A 10,000-nucleotide genomic window follows, 5' to 3' on the forward strand; every position below is an offset into this window, starting at 1 on the left:
ATATAATCCTGATTACTTAGTAGGCGGTATCTTTAGAATATTCATGAGTGCGTGAAAAGAAGGAAAGAGAAAGAGAGAGAAAAAAAAATACACGCAATAAAAGTGTGTTTGATCAGAAAATATAATAAAAAAATATCCTGCAAATCACAGAGGAGCGTAATTGAGAAATGGCGCCTAAATGCGGCGCTTGCACCTCGCGACATTCTTTTGTTTCCGGCGACGTGGATCTTGCTGATGAAAGCGAGTTTGATCCTGAGTTTTCATTAATATTAGCAATCGTGATGATTATGGAGGGTGAAATTGGATGTCATCTTCCCTCTTGAGACATTCTTCCTTTTAATCTGCTCTTTTTATCTTTCTGTTTGTTCCTGACTCTCTCTCTCTCTCTCTCTCTCTCTCTCTCTCTCTCTCTCTCTCTCTCTCTCTCTCTCTCTCTCTCTCTCTCTCTCTCTCTCTTTCCAAGTGTGCGTGTGTGCGTGTGTGTGTGTGTGTGTGTGTGTGTGTGTGTGTGTGTGTGTGTGTGTGTGTGTGTGTGTGTGTGTGTGTGTGTGTGCTTGTCTGTCTGTATCTCGGTTCCTCTCTCTCTCTCTCTCTCTCTCTCTCTCTCTCTCTCTCTCTCTCTCTCTCTCTCTCTCTCTCTCTCTCTCTTTCACTCTCCCTCCAACATAGGAGGGGGAGAGAAAGAAGGAGAGAGATTTCACGGAATGAATTTCGAAAACGCAAACAAGCCAAAAAAATGAAATCAAACAAAACAAAGACGAACAAGACAAGAACAAACATAAACAACAAGTACAGTGAGCGTTGGGAATGAAACGCAAACCTGCCGCTGCATTACGTAATTGTGACGTATATTAATCGTGTCATTTGACCTGTGCGCAGAGTCATTAATTATGGTCTAATATCACTTTTGGATATTTTACGTTTAATGGAGGAATGCCGTTGGTGATTTTTTTTTTTATCATTATTACTGACTATTTTTTTCATTCGTTTGTCTGTTTGTATAGAACTTAAACCGTTATTGGTTGTTTTACTTGTATGTTTAATCAGCTGTTTAATTATTCCCTAATATTTCTGTGCACATCTTTCTTATTTCGAACAGATTTAGCTAAATGCCCGTTATACTTACCCATAGGATATAGACATGTTTATGAATGCTATAACTAGCTAGCAAGAGAAACCGATACCAGTAGGTACCGATATAGAAGATCACACATACACATATGCATATATTTATACAATATATCAAATATGTATATACCAAATGCTGTTTATGCATTACACAAACCAGTGATCTAAATCATTATCTTAAATACTTTCATACAGACTCTACATACAGACAGATCGTGTTAGAAAATACAAATAAAGGTCAAGTATTAAAAGTAGTAGCAGTAGAAGTAGTCGTTATAGTAATTATACTAATAAGAAGAAAATATGAAGAGTAATAATAATGATAACGGTAATGATACAAATAATAATAATAATAATAATAATAATAATAATGATAATAATAATAATAATAATAATAATAATAATAATAATAATAATAATAATAATAATAACAATAATAATAATGATAATAATAGTAATAATAATAATAATAATAATAATAGTGAAATTATAATAATAATAATAATAATAATAATAATCATTATTATTATTATCATTATCTTTATTATTATTATTATTATTGAACTAGTTTCACAGTTGATGTTAAGACAAGAGAAAAATACCAGTAACATCAACTGTGAAACTAGTTCAATAATAATAATAATAATAAAGATAATGATAATAATAATAATGATAATAATAATAATAATAATAATAATAATAATAATAATAATAATAATAATAATAATAATAATAATAATAATAATAATAATAATAATAACAGCAATAATGATGATAACAATAAGAAGAACAATAACAACAATTATAAACATAATGATAAAAATGACATTAATATTGATAATAACAACAACATCATTGATAATGATAATAATAATAATAATAGAAATAATACAAATCAATAAGATGAGACGGTCATTGTTGTTACAGAACCATTTTCAAAGAAATGCACTAAAACACACTTAGCATATTATATTGCACAGATTGACCTTCTCAAAAAGGGGTAGAGCTAATGACGTCACCACATTTAGCCAATGAGAGTGGGCTGTGAGATATCAGATATAGCTAGATATACAATTTGTATAATTAACTCGATATTGTTATAATTACCAGAAGTAAAACCAAAATTCCCCTCTTTTATTTATGATAACTACGAGTGCCTTAGCATTAACAGCCGTCTGAATACTCTTGGGAAAAAGACAATTCGTTTTTGAGTTCTACAGTTAAATGGAAGTGAAGCTACCTGGTTATATTTTCCTTGAGCCTGCCTAGTCAACAGCTCTTTGCATATTTTTACAGTCGCTCCAACTCCCGCTCATCCCCACTCCAGCCTTTTCAACCCCCTCACTCCCTCCCCCCTCCCTCCTCCTCGCTCTTCCCTTCACCTTGATCTCGTCCTTCTTGCCTTCCCCTTCTCCCCCTGTTTCTCCTGTTCCCTATCCCTTTTCCCCTCCCTCACGGTTTCTTCCACCCTTTCCTCTCTCCACATCCCCCCTTCCTCCCTCCCCCTCCCTTCCTTCACCCCCGCCTCGTTCCCCTCCCCGGTGTCCATCCCGATTCATATTTCAGGCACAGCATCCGAAGTCGCTGAGGCTGGCCTGTTTTGGAAACGCGTCTATGACCCTGGATTACGCTTGATTTTCGTTTGTTGATTTATTTTCTTTTTATCTTTATCATTTATTTATTTGTTTACCGACGTGAGCTCTCATGCTCTCTCTCTCTCTCTCTCTCTCTCTCTCTCTCTCTCTCTCTCTCTCTCTCTCTCTCTCTCTCTCTCTCTCTCTCTCTCTCCCTCCCTCTCTCTCTCTCTCTCACACACACACACACACACACACACGTGTTTAGCTGGCATCCGGCACAGTGGAAGTAGTTTCTCAAGATGAAGTACTTACCTACGCCAGTAGTTATTGATGTCCTTCCCAATACCAAAGAAAATCTGAGAAAAAAAACATGAGTGCCTATGACACAAAAGCGTGTCTTTAAAATGTACATATATTGCATAGAAAAAAGGAAAGACAGAAGGATAGATACAACAGAAAACTTACTTTGAAGGGGAAACAGAGATGGGCAAGGAGAAAAGATTTAGATAAAAAGACATAAATGTAGATAAAAACATACATCCTTACGAGCAAAGAACAGCGAATATATGGGCGGCCGCCATGGTGCAGCGGAAACGCGTGGCTGGGGACCATGAGGGACACCACGCAAGTTCGAATCCTGTTCAAATGGCCGTTGATTAAAGGAAAGGCATCCACTCGGAGTAATGGTGTCTACCTGCCAAAGTCCTTCCATTGGACTGTCGCAATGGTCCTGTGGTTAAAGCACTGAACTCTGAGCCTTGTGGTCCCGAGTTCAAATCCCTGCTGCGGTAATTGTAAAATGCCTGCACTCCGATTGCTAGCTCGAGGCCGGTCTCACGGCGAGAAAACGACTTATCGCCATGAAAAGTCAAACGCTACCTCCTATGCCATCGTGGCATAAGAGGTAGCGAGCTGAACCGCCGCTGACTAGGCAAGGGTGGTGCTGCCAACTAACCTCTCAATAACGATTTCAGAGAAACCAAAGTCCTGCAGTGAAATGACTGGTTGTTAAGAAGAAGTAAATCGAGAAATCTTCCTTCAAGGGTCTTCTACCGCCGTCAACAAATAGACGATTTAGCCACGTCTCTGTGATGTAAGCAACTATACCGCAGTGATCAACAAAATAACAACTGTTCTTATGATTGGTATGATTATCACTATTATTATCATTGTTATCATTATTACTATCATCATTATTATTGTTGGTGTTGTTGTTATCATTATTGTTATTATTATTATCATTATAATTATCATTAGCAATATTATAATTATTAATATCATTATTGTTTTTATTCACATTTTTGTTGTTTATGTATTTATTTTGATATCATTCCAATTATTATTGATGGTATTGTTATTATTATCATTATTATTATTATTATTATTATTTCATCATCATCATCATCATCATCATTATCAATATTATTATGTTATTATCATTATTAGATGTAGTAGTAGTATCATTATTGTTATTAATATTAATAATATTTTTGTTATTATTATTATTATTATTATCATTATTATTACTATTATTATTATCATTATCATTATCATTATCATTACTATTTATATTATCATTATTATCATTATCACTACTACTACTACTGCTACTACTACTACTACTACTAATACTAATACTAATACTGCTATTATTATTATTATTATTATTACCATTATCATTATCATCATCATTACTTTCATTAATGTTATTGTTATGTTGACATTATTATCATTACTATTATCATTATCATAACTTCATCATTATCATAAGTATTATATATCTGGCTTTAGATATATGATTGATTTTCATGCGAGAGAAATGATTGGTGAAAACGCAGTGCACGAAATCATTGCACTATAGCTCAGAAAAAAATATTGATTTTTTTCTATAATTTTCAAATAACAACAAAGTTTTAATGCAAATCCATACACTGATGCATAAACACGTTTGCATAAACAAACCAAACTCTATCTTTAGCCTATGCAACAATGTCGAATTCGCGTAAACGTTGCGGGTTGTCGAGCATACGTCTCCTGGTTGCAAATGAATTCGCTATAAAAACCGTGATTATCGATCTTTTAGCCAAAAGAAATGTGCGAAAGCCCGTTTTTGGGGGAGCTTTATGCCTCGTGTGGTTTCCCAGTGATGGCACGGACTGGCTAAAGTTCTCTACAATTGGGCTGGGAGTCTGTGTTCGAGGCGAAGTCTTAATTTTGTGTGTTTTGAAGTCGATGTTTGCGAGTATTATTGTAGAAGGTTTGTGTGTATGTTCGTGCTCGGCACACGCGAATGCTCTCGAACGCACACATATAAACACACACACAGGCAAACATATAGACACACTCATACGCACACACACAAAATAATAATAATAATGATAATAATAATAATAATAATAATAATAATAATAATAATAATAATAATAGTAATAATAATAATAATAATAATAATAATAATAAAATGATAATAATATAATAATTATAATAATAATAATAATAGTAATAATAAATAAATAAAATAAATAAATAAATAAATAAATAGATAAATGAATAAATAAACAAATAAATAGATAAATAAATAAGTAAACTATCATATTCTTCTGCTGTTCGGAACGTATAAACATATATCCCTAAAGTCTCACAAAATCATGAAAAAAAACATGAATACACACCCTCTCTTCGCTACAAACCTACTCAAAACTTCCCGTCACAAATGTTGAATATTGCACATGAGATCTGCGAAATATTACCTTGCACCTGCATTGTATTATGGATGGAGACGAAAGAATGCAATTTGTACCTGTACTGTACTATGTACTTTCTCGTTTTCTTCTAATTGGATTATATGGGGAAAACGTAAATTAATTTCATTAGTTCTGGATGTCATTTTCACACGAATATACGATGTGGATTTTTTTCCCCCTATATCTTTCACCAGGTGTATCTCAGAGGGGAAGTGAAGTGAGGGAGAGAGCGAGAGAGTATGAGAGAAAGATAAAGTGAGGAAGGAGAGAGACAGACAGACAGACAAGCAGACAGACGACAGACACCAGACAGACACAGAGAGGAGAGAGAGAGAGAGAGAGAGAGAGAGAGAGGTGGAGGGAGATAGATAGATAGATGGATAGACAAATAAACACATAGACAGACGGAGAAAGAGAAAGAGAGAGGGAGGGAGAGATACTGAGAGTGGTAGACAGATAGACAGAGAGATGAAGACAGAACGATGGCAAAGGCAAAATGACACAAAAGCGAGTCCCAGATGTAAATAAACCAGACAGAGAGAGAGCGAGAAAGGCAGAGAAAACCGAGACTTAGAGAGACTTAAAAAAGGGGGAGATATAATCAAGGTTTCCTTTTCTCATGTCACAAGAGCCTCTTTTTTCCACTTTCTGCTCCGTGTTCCAGAAAGAGATACTTTTCTTCCCCTCTTCTCCCCTCCCTCCCCCTCTTTTCCCTTCTCTCTTCCTCATCTTTTCCCTTCTTCCCTCTCTTCCCCTTCTTTTCCCTTCTCTTCCCCCTCTTTTCTTTTCTCCTCCCTTCTATCCCCCATCCTTATATCTCCCGCCCCTCCCCCTGTCCTTCCCCCCTCCCGCACCACCACCCCAACTTCTTCTCTCTCTCTCTACCCCCCCTTTCTTCCCTACCCCCACCCTACCCTCTCTCTCCGGATTCCTACTCTTCTCTCCCTTCCTTTTTCCACACTCCTATCCCTACTCCCCTACCAACCCCTTCCCCATCTCCTCCTCCCCACCCCTTCCCCATCTAATCCCCTCTTCTTCCCCATCTCCCCCTCCTCTCCCTTTCCCCTTCTTCTCCTCCCCACGCCTTCCCATCTCCCCCTCCTCTCCCTTTCCCTTCTTCTCCTCCCCACTCCTTCCCCATCTCCCCTCCCCACCCTTTCCCGTCTCCCCCTCCCCACCCCTTCCCGTCTCCCCCTCCCCACCCCTTCCCCATCTATCTACACCTCCTCCCCTCCTAAGTCATCTTCGGTTCGCACTCCTCTTCCAATTTTCGTAAATCCCCCCATTTGTAAGGGTCATCCGTTCACACCACGAGATTCCCTCCTTCCTCGATCCCATTCTCTCTCTCAATCTCTCTCTCTCTCTCTCTCTCTCTCTCTCTCTCTCTCTCTCTCTCTCTCTCTCTCTCTCTCCTTCTTTCCCGTTCCGTATGTCTCTCTCTTACTGTCCACGCTCTCAGCACTTTCGTTGTTTCTTCTCCCTTCCAACTTCTCTCCCTTTCCCCTCTTCTCCCTTCCCCCTCTCCTGCCTTTTCCCTCTTCTCCCTTTTCCCTCTCCTCCCTTTTCCCTCTCCTCCGTTTTCCCTGTTCTCCCTCTTCCTTCTTCTCCCTTTATTTCCTTCGCCTCTTCCCCCTTTCCCTCTGAACCCGCGCTCGCCCGACCAAAGTGATCAGTTACGCCCAGGTCACGTTTGAGAGGGCGGCGAGATGAGGGACGGGGGTGAAGGAGGGGGGAGGGGGAGGGGAGGGGGAGGGGGAGGGGGGGAAAGGGGGTGAGAGGAAGGGAGGATGGGGAGGGGGAGGGAGGAGGGGGTGAAGGAGGGGGGGGGGGGGGGGGAGGGGGGAAGGGGGGGGGGAGGGGGGGGGGGGGGAGGGGGGAGGGGGAGGGGGGGGGGGAGGGAGGAGGGGGGAAAAAAAAAAAAGGGGGGGGGAAAAGAAAGGGGGTAAAAGGGGAAAAAAAAAGGGGGGGGGGGGAAAAAAAAAAAAAGGGGGGGGGGAGAGGAGGGGGGGCGGGGGGGGTTTTTTGGGGGGGGGGGGGGAGAGGGGGGGAGGGAAAGGGGGGGGGGGAAAAAGGGGGGGGGGGGGGTTTTTTGGGGGGGGGAAAAAGGGGGGGGGGGGGGGGAAGGGGGGGGGTTGGGGAAAGAAAGGGGGGGGGGGGGGGGGGCCCCGGGGGGAATTAAAAAAAGGGGGGGGGGGGGGGGGGGAAAAAAATTTTTTTTTTTTTTAAAAAAAAAAAAAAAAAAAAAAAAAAAAAAAAAAAAAAAAAAAAAAAAAAAAAAAAAAAAAAAAAAAACCCCCCCCCCCCCCCCCCGGGGGGAAAGGGTGGGGGAAAAAGACGGGGGGGGTTGGGGGGGGGTTTTTGGGGGGGTGGGGGGCCCCTTTTAAAAAAAAAAAAAAAAAGGGGGGGGGGGGGTGCCTTTGGGGGGGGGGGGGGGGTCCCCTTTTTCCCTCGTCCCTTCCCCCTTTCCTTTTTTTTTTTTTTTTTCCTTTTCTCCCTCCCCCCCCCCCCCCCCCACCCCCCCCCCCCCCCCCCCCCCAAAAAAACCCCCCAAACCCCCCCACCCCCCACCCACCCCCCACCACCCCCCCCCCCCCCCCCCCCCCCCCCCCCCCCACACACACAAAACCCAACAACACACCACACACACACACACACACCCAAACAAAAAAAAAAAACCCAAAAAAAAAAAAAAAAAAAACAACCCCAAAAAACCCACAAAAAAATATAATTATATATATATAAATAATATATATAATTATATAAAATATTATATTAAATTAATTATAATATTTTAAAATATATATTTTTAATTTTTTTTAAAATAATTTTTTAAAAAAATTTTAAAGGATATAATTAAAATATAATATAAAAATTTTTATAATATATTATTTTTAAATATATTATTTATTATCATTTTAAAAATTTTTTTTTTTTTAAATATATATATAAAAAAAAAAAAAATAATTTTTTTTCCCAAATTTTTTTAAAAATACCCAATTTGTTCATTTTAAAAAAAGAGCAAAAGAATAAAAAAAATAAAGAATAACTAGAATGACCAACAATACCGAGGCAAAAGGAAAAAAATCGACTTAAACATCAAAAGGCCCTTCTGAAACAACCAGATCTCGGTATAAAACAAGATAAAGAAACAAACGTCCGTAAGGGCGGTCGAGATAATTGAGGGTCCGAAGAGAGAGGTAATTATGATGATAATGAAGGATATTCATAATGAATACATCAGGGTGGTTCGCCGGGGCTGCTGTGTGGAAAGGAAAAATAAACACTTTTGATGTAATGATAGAGGTCTTTCTTTCTCACTCTCTCCGTTGGCCTCCCTCTCTCTGTATCTCTTTCTTTCTGTCTTTTTGTCTGTTTCTCTGTGTCTTTCAAGTCTCTCTTTTTCTTTATATCTCTTTGTTTATGTGGATGTCTTTGTCTCCTGTCTTTCTATATCTATGTTTCTCTCTCTCTCTCTCTCCTCTCCTCTCCTTTTCCTCTTCTCTCTCTCTCTCTCTTCTCTCTCTTTTTTTTTCTCTCTCTTACTATTTCACACCCACACACACACGCACACACACACACTCACACATGTACATGAGCACACTCACTTACCCACATTGTCTCCCTTTGCACCAATTATCATAGAATGCACAGCAACAAGCACCTCAAAACGGCCTCAAACACGTCTTGGAGTACCACTCAAGTACTCCTCTTAAGTGTCTGTATACCCGAGTACAACTTGGTGCTGTTTCAGTGTCTGTTCGTTGAGTGAGGTTGAATGTCCTCTGCGTATTACTGTAATGCACATTTTACTTCACATGTTGTTCCATTTGTCAGTTTCTTATTCCACTTACCACTCCGCTTTACATTCTCATTCTTGATCTCATCCACTAAACCCACAATTCCCACTCCCATCTATACTTACTTCATCTTCCACTACACTTCCCGCTCCTCCTGCCACTCGACTTCCACTTGTCACTCTACATCCACTTCATTTGCCTCTCCACATCCCCATTCCACCTCCCCACTCCACCTCCCACTCCTCCTGCCACTCCACGCAACCATAATTACCAAGAGAAAGCATTAAAGTAAGACTCAAGTCCCATTATCTCGGGGACGAAGCGAAGGTAAACATCTCCTCGGACGAACAGCGGCCTATAGAAACCCAATGCTAGGCAGCCTTTAGGAATGCCCAGGTAAGGAGAGAAAAAAAGAGTGAATTAATTGTACCTTGAGGCTCGCCTTGGAGACTATGGGCCGGAGGGGGGAGGGTGAGGGAGAGCTAGAGGAGGAGTCTGAGGGGAAGGGGAAGGGAGAGGGGAAGGGTGAGGGAGAGGGGAAGGTTGAAGGGAGAGGGAAAGGGTGGAGGTGAGGGGTAAGGTGAGGAGAAAGGGAATTGGGAAGGGTGAGGGAGAGAGAGAAGGGAAGGGTGAGGAGGGAAGGTTTAGGGTAAAGGTTGAGGGTGAGGGGAAGGGTGAGGAGAGAGGGAGAAGAGAAGGTTGAAGAGAGAGGTGAGGAGAGAGGGAGAAGGGAAAGGTTAAGGGAGAGAGTGGG

This window comes from Penaeus monodon, chromosome 1, assembly GCF_015228065.2.
Source record: "Penaeus monodon isolate SGIC_2016 chromosome 1, NSTDA_Pmon_1, whole genome shotgun sequence".
In the NCBI taxonomy this organism is placed as follows: domain Eukaryota; kingdom Metazoa; phylum Arthropoda; class Malacostraca; order Decapoda; family Penaeidae; genus Penaeus; species Penaeus monodon.